We start from the raw sequence: 13,318 nt of genomic DNA, 5'->3' as shown, positions 1-13,318 counted from the left end.
GTTTGTATCTGTTATAGGTGGTTGGCACTGAAGATTCCTTTTTAGCACACAATCACATATTTTCATTTTTGTCATGCAATATGCAAGATTGGGTCAATGAGACAAGAGGCAGGGTAGGGAGCCGGATAGTTCTTTATGATTTTTTTTTTTTTTTTTTTTTGGAAAGAACAATCAACGGTAGATGAGCCCAAGACTTAATTTTTCTGCGGGTGTATTTGGCACCATATGGAAGAAGCTTGTATGTTTAATGCTACATTATATGTTCCCATAATTATGAAGCATTGCACTGACTGAAGAGGGTGCTTAACTAGCGAGGCGACACATTTCAATGACTTAAGCGAATTTGTAAATGGCATTTCATTGTGGTTGCAAGGTGTCTGATCCCAAAGACCAAGTTTTCATCTGTGAACAGTCATCAGTCTTTCGGCAAGAAATGGGAAAAATTTCACATAAGAGCGAAATACACGACACACCCTATTGCTTAGGAATGTGAAGTTTATTAAGTTGTCAGTTTGCTTGGTATCCAATATTAGTCAGCCTGGTATCCAATATTAGCCAGCAGTCGTAAAGTAAGAAAATGGAAGCAGAAATTGTAGTGGGGGTAGCTGTGTTTACTAGATGAGGTAGTACCACTTTTGTCAGTGTGGGGCTAAGAGAAGCGAGCGCGCAGAAGCGCCCCTGTCGGCCAGCGGGAGAACTACCGTGCAGTTTACAGCGCCAAGATGGCGGAAGGTAGCTAGGCAAGGAAGGATTATACAGAAGGAGCGAAAAACAAACAGTTAGCGTCTGGGGACTGTGTGTTTCATATGTCTGCGTGTGTATTTCTGTATTTGTGTGCAGCAGGCGACTTGTGCAGTGTTGGGAGATACTGATAGATGAGAAGTGATATGAGTACCCATAGGTGGTTGCGTCAGGCGTCAGGTATAAATAGTAGCTCTAGGTGCAAGGTTGTTTACCTTTGCGCAGTGGCAATATCGTAACCAGTGAAGTGTAACTGAGGTGCGATTATTGCTAGTTGAAAACTTTTACCAATACCCCGCCATAGAGATGTGAAATACCACCTCTGTGGCAATTTTTAGTAACTCCTAAGGGAGTGTGAGTCTTATGTAAACAATGTTTGAAGGTGTGTTTGTCTGTAAACTCGGTCTGCAGTTGTGTAAGAGTTTGGCTGATGGTTGTGAGGGACAATGCACACCAGATAGGCTGTGTTCCCTCAGGGATTGTATACAGTGCTTGGAAGCTAGTGAAAAACATTCTCGAATTGGGTAAGCTGTTGTGCAAGTGCTAGTGTGAATCCCTACACCGTTTGTGGACCACTGAAGTGCTGTTGTGTCTAGAGGGATGCAAGTGGTACTCAAGTGCAATGTTTACTGATGTATGTTGTGTTTAGCTATTTTCTGCCAGAAATTATTGAAGGAGACTAGGGCAGTACACTGAGTGTTGATGAAAGTGTGGGAGGTTAACTCGTTTATATATCAGTGCCGGCATTGTACTTTCGTTGTTTTGTCTTGTGTTGGTCATTAGATACATGTTTGATCTTTTATGAATATGGCTGTGTGTACAGGTCGATAATTAGCACTGATGACTGTGGAATTGCTGTTGATAGCAGTAGGAAATGAATTTGTTTACACGTTTAAGGTGACTGATGTGTATGCACAGTCACATAGATGACAGAGTCTTGCCTGATGTGTGCTACACCTCACAGGTGTAACTGTAATGTCATGCAAGAGTTTGGCTCACTTTGAGAATACATACATTTCCTGTAGTGTGCAGAGCAGATGGATTGACAGAAGAGTTAGTGCTAGTAAGTGGTTGGATAGCAGCAAATGCAGTCTGTGGTGTTGAGTGTGGTATTGTGATTGCATATGTAGCATACTTGTTTCAGCTGCAGGCTACAGGTAGGGCATGTTTCTCATGCAGTGCAGAATTTGGTCTACTCAAGGCATGGTGTTTTCATTTCCATCAGTGCAATTCGTGTGTCTGTCGTAGTATTCCTTGGACTGTGGATTTGCTGTTCATGTGTGACAGAGGCTTTAGTGTAATAGTTGGTGCTTATTTATGGTCCGTTTTGCCATGAGAATGTATGTTACACCGTGTGGCATACTGAAAAGAAAGGTCTCACATTGTCTTGTGGGGTAGGATTAGTATCCATGATACTGAATATAAACCAACGTAAGCATTAAAAATGCAGGGGTATAAAAGGCATTGGTGAGAATTCTAGCAGAAGCCATACATTTTTTATGATCAAGGGCAGTTGGCTTCTGATGGCACCTTTTTTTTCTGCATCTCACCGTTTGTGGGTGTGACTGTTCCCTGTATGTAAGGTGGGCAAAATTAGCTGCCCACTATATTACAAGGTGGGTGCCATAGAAAAATGTCTCGTATTGTTTGTATCTGTTATAGGTGGTTGGCACTGAAGATTCCTTTTTAGCACACAATCACATATTTTCATTTTTGTCATGCAATATGCAAGATTGGGTCAATGAGACAAGAGGCAGGGTAGGGAGCCGGATAGTTCTTTATGATTTTTTTTTTTTTTTTTTGTAAAGAACAATCAACGGTAGATGAGCCCAAGACTTAATTTTTCTGCGGGTGTATTTGGCACCATATGGAAGAAGCTTGTATGTTTAATGCTACATTATATGTTGCCATAATTATGTAGCATTGCACTGACTGAAGAGGGTGCTTAACTAGCGAGACGACACATTTCAATGACTTATGCGAATTTGTAAATGGCATTTCATTGTGGTTGCAAGGTGTCTGATCCCTAAGACCAAGTTTTCATCTGTGAACAGTCATCAGTCTTTCGGCAAGAAACGGGAAAAATTTCACATAAGAGCGAAATACACGACACACCCTATTGCTTAGGAATGTGAAGTTTATTAAGTTGTCAGTTTGCTTGGTATCCAATATTAGCCAGCTTGGTATCCAATATTAGCCAGCAGTCGTAAAGTAAGAAAATGGAAGCAGAAATTGTAGTGGGGGTAGCTGTGTTTACTAGATGAGGTAGTACCACTTTTGTCAGTGTGGGGCTAAGAGAAGCGAGCGCGCAGAAGTGCCCCTGTCGGCCAGTGGGAGAACTACTGTGCAGTTTGCAGCGCCAAGATGGCGGAAGGTAGCTAGGCAAGGAAGGATTATACAGAAGGAGCGAAAAACAAACAGTTAGCGTCTGGGGACTGTGTGTTTCATATGTCTGCGTGTGTATTTCTGTATTTGTGTGCAGCAGGCGACTTGTGCAGTGTTGGGAGATACTGATAGATGAGAAGTGATATGAGTACCCATAGGTGGTTGCGTCAGGCGTCAGGTATAAATAGTAGCTCTAGGTGCAAGGTTGTTTACCTTTGCGCAGTGGCAATATCGTAACCAGTGAAGTGTAACTGAGGTGCGATTATTGCTAGTTGAAAACTTTTACCAATACCCCGCCATAGAGATGTTAAATACCACCTCTGTGGCAATTTTTAGTAACTCCTAAGGGAGTGTGAGTCTAATGTAAACAATGTTTGAAGGTGTGTTTGTCTGTAAACTCGGTCTGCAGTTGTGTAAGAGTTTGGCTGATAGTTGTGAGGGACAATGCACACCAGATAGGCTGTGTTCCCTCAGGGATTGTATACAGTGTTTGGAAGCTAGTGAAAAACATTCTCGAATTGGGTAAGCTGTTGTGCAAGTGCTAGTGTGAATCCCTACACCGTTTGTGGACCACTGAAGTGCTGTTGTGTCTAGAGGGATGCAAGTGGTACTCAAGTGCAATGTTTACTGATGTATGTTGTGTTTAGCTATTTTCTGCCAGAAATTATTGAAGGAGACTAGGGCAGTACACTGAGTGTTGATGAAAGTGTGGGAGGTTAACTCGTTTATATATCAGTGCCGGCATTGTACTTTCGTTGTTTTGTCTTGTGTTGGTCATTAGATACATGTTTGATCTTTTATGAATATGGCTGTGTGTACAGGTCGATAATTAGCACTGATGACTGTGGAATTGCTGTTGATAGCAGTAGGAAATGAATTTGTTTACACGTTTAAGGTGACTGATGTGTATGCACAGTCACATAGATGACAGAGTCTTGCCTGATGTGTGCTACACCTCACAGGTGTAACTGTAATGTCATGCAAGAGTTTGGCTCACTTTGAGAATACATACATTTCCTGTAGTGTGCAGAGCAGATGGATTGACAGAAGAGTTAGTGCTAGTAAGTGGTTGGATAGCAGCAAATGCAGTCTGTGGTGTTGAGTGTGGTATTGTGATTGCATATGTAGCATACTTGTTTCAGCTGCAGGCTACAGGTAGGGCATGTTTCTCATGCAGTGCAGAATTTGGTCTACTCAAGGCATGGTGTTTTCATTTCCATCAGTGCAATTCGTGTGTCTGTCGTAGTATTCCTTGGACTGTGGATTTGCTGTTCATGTGTGACAGAGGCTTTAGTGTAATAGTTGGTGCTTATTTATGGTCCGTTTTGCCATGAGAATGTATGTTACACCGTGTGGCATACTGAAAAGAAAGGTCTCACATTGTCTTGTGGGGTAGGATTAGTATCCATGATACTGAATATAAACCAATGTAAGCATTAAAAAATGCAGGGGTGTAAAAGGCATTGGTGAGAATTCTAGCAGAAGCCATACATTTTTTATGATCAAGGGCAGTTGGCTTCTGATGGCACCTTTTTTTTCTGCATCTCACCGTTTGTGGGTGTGACTGTTCCCTGTATGTAAGGTGGGCAAAATTAGCTGCCCACTATATTACAAGGTGGGTGCCATAGAAAAATGTCTCGTATTGTTTGTATCTGTTATAGGTGGTTGGCACTGAAGATTCCTTTTTAGCACACAATCACATATTTTCATTTTTGTCATGCAATATGCAAGATTGGGTCAATGAGACAAGAGGCAGGGTAGGGAGCCGGATAGTTCTTTATGATTTTTTTTTTTTTTTTTTTTTTTGGAAAGAACAATCAACGGTAGATGAGCCCAAGACTTAATTTTTCTGCGGGTGTATTTGGCACCATATGGAAGAAGCTTGTATGTTTAATGCTACATTATATGTTCCCATAATTATGAAGCATTGCACTGACTGAAGAGGGTGCTTAACTAGCGAGGCGACACATTTCAATGACTTAAGCGAATTTGTAAATGGCATTTCATTGTGGTTGCAAGGTGTCTGATCCCAAAGACCAAGTTTTCATCTGTGAACAGTCATCAGTCTTTCGGCAAGAAATGGGAAAAATTTCACATAAGAGCGAAATACACGACACACCCTATTGCTTAGGAATGTGAAGTTTATTAAGTTGTCAGTTTGCTTGGTATCCAATATTAGTCAGCTTGGTATCCAATATTAGCCAGCAGTCGTAAAGTAAGAAAATGGAAGCAGAAATTGTAGTGGGGGTAGCTGTGTTTACTAGATGAGGTAGTACCACTTTTGTCAGTGTGGGGCTAAGAGAAGCGAGCGCGCAGAAGCGCCCCTGTCGGCCAGCGGGAGAACTACCGTGCAGTTTACAGCGCCAAGATGGCGGAAGGTAGCTAGGCAAGGAAGGATTATACAGAAGGAGCGAAAAACAAACAGTTAGCGTCTGGGGACTGTGTGTTTCATATGTCTGCGTGTGTATTTCTGTATTTGTGTGCAGCAGGCGACTTGTGCAGTGTTGGGAGATACTGATAGATGAGAAGTGATATGAGTACCCATAGGTGGTTGCGTCAGGCGTCAGGTATAAATAGTAGCTCTAGGTGCAAGGTTGTTTACCTTTGCGCAGTGGCAATATCGTAACCAGTGAAGTGTAACTGAGGTGCGATTATTGCTAGTTGAAAACTTTTACCAATACCCCGCCATAGAGATGTGAAATACCACCTCTGTGGCAATTTTTAGTAACTCCTAAGGGAGTGTGAGTCTAATGTAAACAATGTTTGAAGGTGTGTTTGTCTGTAAACTCGGTCTGCAGTTGTGTAAGAGTTTGGCTGATGGTTGTGAGGGATAATGCACACCAGATAGGCTGTGTTCCCTCAGGGATTGTATACAGTGTTTGGAAGCTAGTGAAAAACATTCTCGAATTGGGTAAGCTGTTGTGCAAGTGCTAGTGTGAATCCCTACACCGTTTGTGGACCACTGAAGTGCTGTTGTGTCTAGAGGGATGCAAGTGGTACTCAAGTGCAATGTTTACTGATGTATGTTGTGTTTAGCTATTTTCTGCCAGAAATTATTGAAGGAGAGTAGGGCAGTACACTGAGTGTTGATGAAAGTGTGGGAGGTTAACTCGTTTATATATCAGTGCCGGCATTGTACTTTCGTTGTTTTGTCTTGTGTTGGTCATTAGATACATGTTTGATCTTTTATGAATATGGCTGTGTGTACAGGTCGATAATTAGCACTGATGACTGTGGAATTGCTGTTGATAGCAGTAGGAAATGAATTTGTTTACACGTTTAAGGTGACTGATGTGTATGCACAGTCACATAGATGACAGTCTTGCCTGATGTGTGCTACACCTCACAGGTGTAACTGTAATGTCATGCAAGAGTTTGGCTCACTTTGAGAATACATACATTTCCTGTAGTGCGCAGAGCAGATGGATTGACAGAAGAGTTAGTGCTAGTAAGTGGTTGGATAGCAGCAAATGCAGTCTGTGGTGTTGAGTGTGGTATTGTGATTGCATATGTAGCATACTTGTCTCAGCTGCAGGCTACAGGTAGGGCATGTTTCTCATGCAGTGCAGAATTTGGTCTACTCAAGGCATGGTGTTTTCATTTCCATCAGTGCAATTCGTGTGTCTGTCGTAGTATTCCTTGGACTGTGGATTTGCTGTTCATGTGTGACAGAGGCTTTAGTGTAATAGTTGGTGCTTATTTATGGTCCGTTTTGCCATGAGAATGTATGTTACACCGTGTGGCATACTGAAAAGAAAGGTCTCACATTGTCTTGTGGGGTAGGATTAGTATCCATGATACTGAATATAAACCAATGTAAGCATTAAAAAATGCAGGGGTATAAAAGGCATTGGTGAGAATTCTAGCAGAAGCCATACATTTTTTATGATCAAGGGCAGTTGGCTTCTGATGGCACCTTTATTTTCTGCATCTCACCGTTTGTGGGTGTGACTGTTCCCTGTATGTAAGGTGGGCAAAATTAGCTGCCCACTATATTACAAGGTGGGTGCCATAGAAAAATGTCTCGTATTGTTTGTATCTGTTATAGGTGGTTGGCACTGAAGATTCCTTTTTAGCACACAATCACATATTTTCATTTTTGTCATGCAATATGCAAGATTGGGTCAATGAGACAAGAGGCAGGGTAGGGAGCCGGATAGTTCTTTATGATTTTTTTGGAAAGAACGTAATCAACGGTAGATGAGCCCAAGACTTAATTTTTCTGCGGGTGTATTTGGCACCATATGGAAGAAGCTTGTATGTTTAATGCTACATTATATGTTCCCATAATAATGAAGCATTGCACTGACTGAAGAGGGTGCTTAACTAGCGAGGCGACACATTTCAATGACTTAAACGAATTTGTAAATGGCATTTCATTGTGGTTGCAAGGTGTCTGATCCCTAAGACCAAGTTTTCATCTGTGAACAGCCATCAGTCTTTCGGCAAGAAACAGGAAAAATTTCATATAAGAGCGAAATACACGACACACCCTATTGCTTAGGAATGTGAAGTTTATTAAGTTGTCAGTTTGCTTGGTATCCAATATTAGCCAGCAGTCGTAAAGTAAGAAAATGGAAGCAGAAATTGTAGTGGGGGTAGCTGTGTTTACTAAATGAGGTAGTACCACTTTTGTCAGTGTGGGGCTAAGAGAAGCGAGCGCGCCGAAGCGCCCCTGTCGACAGCGGGAGAACTACTGTGCAGTTTACAGCGCCAAGATGGCGGAAGGTAGCTAGGCAAGGAAGGATTATACAGAAGGAGCGAAAAACAAACAGTTAGCGTCTGGGGACTGTGTGTTTCATATGTCTGCGTGTGTATTTCTGTATTTGTGTGCAGCAGGCGACTTGTGCAGTGTTGGGAGATACTGATAGATGAGAAGTGATATGAGTACCCATAGGTGGTTGCGTCAGGCGTCAGGTATAAATAGTAGCTCTAGGTGCAAGGTTGTTTACCTTTGCGCAGTGGCAATATCGTAACCAGTGAAGTGTAACTGAGGTGCGATTATTGCTAGTTGAAAACTTTTACCAATACCCCGCCATAGAGATGTGAAATACCACCTCTGTGGCAATTTTTAGTAACTCCTAAGGGAGTGTGAGTCTAATGTAAACAATGTTTGAAGGTGTGTTTGTCTGTAAACTCGGTCTGCAGTTGTGTAAGAGTTTGGCTGATGGTTGTGAGGGATAATGCACACCAGATAGGCTGTGTTCCCTCAGGGATTGTATACAGTGTTTGGAAGCTAGTGAAAAACATTCTCGAATTGGGTAAGCTGTTGTGCAAGTTCTAGTGTGAATCCCTACACCGTTTGTGGACCACTGAAGTGCTGTTGTGTCTAGAGGGATGCAAGTGGTACTCAAGTGCAATGTTTACTGATGTATGTTGTGTTTAGCTATTTTCTGCCAGAAATTATTGAAGGAGAGTAGGGCAGTACACTGAGTGTTGATGAAAGTGTGGGAGGTTAACTCGTTTATATATCAGTGCCGGCATTGTACTTTCGTTGTTTTGTCTTGTGTTGGTCATTAGATACATGTTTGATCTTTTATGAATATGGCTGTGTGTACAGGTCGATAATTAGCACTGATGACTGTGGAATTGCTGTTGATAGCAGTAGGAAATGAATTTGTTTACACGTTTAAGGTGACTGATGTGTATGCACAGTCACATAGATGACAGTCTTGCCTGATGTGTGCTACACCTCACAGGTGTAACTGTAATGTCATGCAAGAGTTTGGCTCACTTTGAGAATACATACATTTCCTGTAGTGCGCAGAGCAGATGGATTGACAGAAGAGTTAGTGCTAGTAAGTGGTTGGATAGCAGCAAATGCAGTCTGTGGTGTTGAGTGTGGTATTGTGATTGCATATGTAGCATACTTGTCTCAGCTGCAGGCTACAGGTAGGGCATGTTTCTCATGCAGTGCAGAATTTGGTCTACTCAAGGCATGGTGTTTTCATTTCCATCAGTGCAATTCGTGTGTCTGTCGTAGTATTCCTTGGACTGTGGATTTGCTGTTCATGTGTGACAGAGGCTTTAGTGTAATAGTTGGTGCTTATTTATGGTCCGTTTTGCCATGAGAATGTATGTTACACCGTGTGGCATACTGAAAAGAAAGGTCTCACATTGTCTTGTGGGGTAGGATTAGTATCCATGATACTGAATATAAACCAATGTAAGCATTAAAAAATGCAGGGGTATAAAAGGCATTGGTGAGAATTCTAGCAGAAGCCATACATTTTTTATGATCAAGGGCAGTTGGCTTCTGATGGCACCTTTTTTTTCTGCATCTCACCGTTTGTGGGTGTGACTGTTCCCTGTATGTAAGGTGGGCAAAATTAGCTGCCCACTATATTACAAGGTGGGTGCCATAGAAAAATGTCTCGTATTGTTTGTATCTGTTATAGGTGGTTGGCACTGAAGATTCCTTTTTAGCACACAATCACATATTTTCATTTTTGTCATGCAATATGCAAGATTGGGTCAATGAGACAAGAGGCAGGGTAGGGAGCCGGATAGTTCTTTATGATTTTTTTTTTTTTTTTTTTTTTGGAAAGAACAATCAACGGTAGATGAGCCCAAGACTTAATTTTTCTGCGGGTGTATTTGGCACCATATGGAAGAAGCTTGTATGTTTAATGCTACATTATATGTTCCCATAATTATGAAGCATTGCACTGACTGAAGAGGGTGCTTAACTAGCGAGGCGACACATTTCAATGACTTAAGCGAATTTGTAAATGGCATTTCATTGTGGTTGCAAGGTGTCTGATCCCAAAGACCAAGTTTTCATCTGTGAACAGTCATCAGTCTTTCGGCAAGAAATGGGAAAAATTTCACATAAGAGCGAAATACACGACACACCCTATTCCTTAGGAATGTGAAGTTTATTAAGTTGTCAGTTTGCTTGGTATCCAATATTAGTCAGCTTGGTATCCAATATTAGCCAGCAGTCGTAAAGTAAGAAAATGGAAGCAGAAATTGTAGTGGGGGTAGCTGTGTTTACTAGATGAGGTAGTACCACTTTTGTCAGTGTGGGGCTAAGAGAAGCGAGCGCGCAGAAGCGCCCCTGTCGGCCAGCGGGAGAACTACCGTGCAGTTTACAGCGCCAAGATGGCGGAAGGTAGCTAGGCAAGGAAGGATTATACAGAAGGAGCGAAAAACAAACAGTTAGCGTTTGGGGACTGTGTGTTTCATATGTCTGCGTGTGTATTTCTGTATTTGTGTGCAGCAGGCGACTTGTGCAGTGTTGGGAGATACTGATAGATGAGAAGTGATATGAGTACCCATAGGTGGTTGCGTCAGGCGTCAGGTATAAATAGTAGCTCTAGGTGCAAGGTTGTTTACCTTTGCGCAGTGGCAATATCGTAACCAGTGAAGTGTAACTGAGGTGCGATTATTGCTAGTTGAAAACTTTTACCAATACCCCGCCATAGAGATGTGAAATACCACCTCTGTGGCAATTTTTAGTAACTCCTAAGGGAGTGTGAGTCTAATGTAAACAATGTTTGAAGGTGTGTTTGTCTGTAAACTCGGTCTGCAGTTGTGTAAGAGTTTGGCTGATGGTTGTGAGGGATAATGCACACCAGATAGGCTGTGTTCCCTCAGGGATTGTATACAGTGTTTGGAAGCTAGTGAAAAACATTCTCGAATTGGGTAAGCTGTTGTGCAAGTGCTAGTGTGAATCCCTACACCGTTTGTGGACCACTGAAGTGCTGTTGTGTCTAGAGGGATGCAAGTGGTACTCAAGTGCAATGTTTACTGATGTATGTTGTGTTTAGCTATTTTCTGCCAGAAATTATTGAAGGAGAGTAGGGCAGTACACTGAGTGTTGATGAAAGTGTGGGAGGTTAACTCGTTTATATATCAGTGCCGGCATTGTACTTTCGTTGTTTTGTCTTGTGTTGGTCATTAGATACATGTTTGATCTTTTATGAATATGGCTGTGTGTACAGGTCGATAATTAGCACTGATGACTGTGGAATTGCTGTTGATAGCAGTAGGAAATGAATTTGTTTACACGTTTAAGGTGACTGATGTGTATGCACAGTCACATAGATGACAGTCTTGCCTGATGTGTGCTACACCTCACAGGTGTAACTGTAATGTCATGCAAGAGTTTGGCTCACTTTGAGAATACATACATTTCCTGTAGTGCGCAGAGCAGATGGATTGACAGAAGAGTTAGTGCTAGTAAGTGGTTGGATAGCAGCAAATGCAGTCTGTGGTGTTGAGTGTGGTATTGTGATTGCATATGTAGCATACTTGTCTCAGCTGCAGGCTACAGGTAGGGCATGTTTCTCATGCAGTGCAGAATTTGGTCTACTCAAGGCATGGTGTTTTCATTTCCATCAGTGCAATTCGTGTGTCTGTCGTAGTATTCCTTGGACTGTGGATTTGCTGTTCATGTGTGACAGAGGCTTTAGTGTAATAGTTGGTGCTTATTTATGGTCCGTTTTGCCATGAGAATGTATGTTACACCGTGTGGCATACTGAAAAGAAAGGTCTCACATTGTCTTGTGGGGTAGGATTAGTATCCATGATACTGAATATAAACCAATGTAAGCATTAAAAAATGCAGGGGTATAAAAGGCATTGGTGAGAATTCTAGCAGAAGCCATACATTTTTTATGATCAAGGGCAGTTGGCTTCTGATGGCACCTTTTTTTTCTGCATCTCACCGTTTGTGGGTGTGACTGTTCCCTGTATGTAAGGTGGGCAAAATTAGCTGCCCACTATATTACAAGGTGGGTGCCATAGAAAAATGTCTCGTATTGTTTGTATCTGTTATAGGTGGTTGGCACTGAAGATTCCTTTTTAGCACACAATCACATATTTTCATTTTTGTCATGCAATATGCAAGATTGGGTCAATGAGACAAGAGGCAGGGTAGGGAGCCGGATAGTTCTTTATGATTTTTTTGGAAAGAACGTAATCAACGGTAGATGAGCCCAAGACTTAATTTTTCTGCGGGTGTATTTGGCACCATATGGAAGAAGCTTGTATGTTTAATGCTACATTATATGTTCCCATAATAATGAAGCATTGCACTGACTGAAGAGGGTGCTTAACTAGCGAGGCGACACATTTCAATGACTTAAACGAATTTGTAAATGGCATTTCATTGTGGTTGCAAGGTGTCTGATCCCTAAGACCAAGTTTTCATCTGTGAACAGCCATCAGTCTTTCGGCAAGAAACAGGAAAAATTTCATATAAGAGCGAAATACACGACACACCCTATTGCTTAGGAATGTGAAGTTTATTAAGTTGTCAGTTTGCTTGGTATCCAATATTAGCCAGCAGTCGTAAAGTAAGAAAATGGAAGCAGAAATTGTAGTGGGGGTAGCTGTGTTTACTAAATGAGGTAGTACCACTTTTGTCAGTGTGGGGCTAAGAGAAGCGAGCGCGCCGAAGCGCCCCTGTCGACAGCAGGAGAACTACTGTGCAGTTTACAGCGCCAAGATGGCGGAAGGTAGCTAGGCAAGGAAGGATTATACAGAAGGAGCGAAAAACAAACAGTTAGCGTCTGGGGACTGTGTGTTTCATATGTCTGCGTGTGTATTTCTGTATTTGTGTGCAGCAGGCGACTTGTGCAGTGTTGGGAGATACTGATAGATGAGAAGTGATATGAGTACCCATAGGTGGTTGCGTCAGGCGTCAGGTATAAATAGTAGCTCTAGGTGCAAGGTTGTTTACCTTTGCGCAGTGGCAATATTGTAACCAGTGAAGTGTAACTGAGGTTCGATTATTGCTAGTTGAAAACTTACCAATACCCCGCCATAGAGATGTGAAATACCACCTCTGTGGCAATTTTTAGTAACTCCTAAGGGAGTGTGAGTCTTATGTAAACAATGTTTGAAGGTGTGTTTGTCTGTAAACTAGGTCTGCAGTTGTGTAAGAGTTTGGCTGATGGTTGTGAGGGACAATGCACACCAGATAGGCTGTGTTCCCTCATGTATTGTATACAGTGTTTGGAAGCTAGTGAAAAACATTCTCGAATTGGGTAAGCTGTTGTGCAAGTGCTAGTGTGAATCCCTACACCGTTTGTGGACCACTGAAGTGCTGTTGTGTCTAGAGGGATGCAAGTGGTACTCAAGTGCAATGTTTACTGATGTATGTTGTGTTTAGCTATTTTCTGCCAGAAATTATTGAAGGAGACTAGGGCAGTACACTGAGTGTTGATGAAAGTGTGGGAGGTTA

The 13,318-nt window shown here is 42.0% G+C and overlaps 6 non-coding genes across 6 annotated transcripts; all 6 read left to right on the top strand.

Moving 5' to 3' along the window:
- Nucleotides 1-954: 954 nt before the first annotated feature.
- LOC124551513 lies at nucleotides 955-1,094 on the top strand. Its single transcript, XR_006967878.1, has one exon. It is a non-coding gene; the product is annotated as a U4 spliceosomal RNA (small nuclear RNA).
- A 2,243-nt stretch (nucleotides 1,095-3,337) lies between these two features.
- On the top strand, nucleotides 3,338-3,477 carry LOC124551505. The gene has a single exon (XR_006967870.1). It is a non-coding gene; the product is annotated as a U4 spliceosomal RNA (small nuclear RNA).
- A 2,249-nt stretch (nucleotides 3,478-5,726) lies between these two features.
- LOC124551512 lies at nucleotides 5,727-5,866 on the top strand. Its single transcript, XR_006967877.1, has one exon. It is a non-coding gene; the product is annotated as a U4 spliceosomal RNA (small nuclear RNA).
- Nucleotides 5,867-8,076: 2,210 nt separating this feature from the next.
- Nucleotides 8,077-8,216, top strand: LOC124551511. The gene has a single exon (XR_006967876.1). It is a non-coding gene; the product is annotated as a U4 spliceosomal RNA (small nuclear RNA).
- Nucleotides 8,217-10,462: 2,246 nt separating this feature from the next.
- On the top strand, nucleotides 10,463-10,602 carry LOC124551510. The gene has a single exon (XR_006967875.1). It is a non-coding gene; the product is annotated as a U4 spliceosomal RNA (small nuclear RNA).
- Nucleotides 10,603-12,812: 2,210 nt separating this feature from the next.
- LOC124551531 lies at nucleotides 12,813-12,950 on the top strand. The gene has a single exon (XR_006967894.1). It is a non-coding gene; the product is annotated as a U4 spliceosomal RNA (small nuclear RNA).
- Nucleotides 12,951-13,318: the final 368 nt, after the last annotated feature.

This window comes from Schistocerca americana, chromosome 9, assembly GCF_021461395.2.
Source record: "Schistocerca americana isolate TAMUIC-IGC-003095 chromosome 9, iqSchAmer2.1, whole genome shotgun sequence".
Taxonomy (NCBI): Eukaryota; Metazoa; Arthropoda; class Insecta; order Orthoptera; family Acrididae; genus Schistocerca; species Schistocerca americana.
The sequence above is the reverse complement of the archived record's forward strand: the minus strand, read 5'-3'. Positions and strand labels throughout refer to the sequence as shown.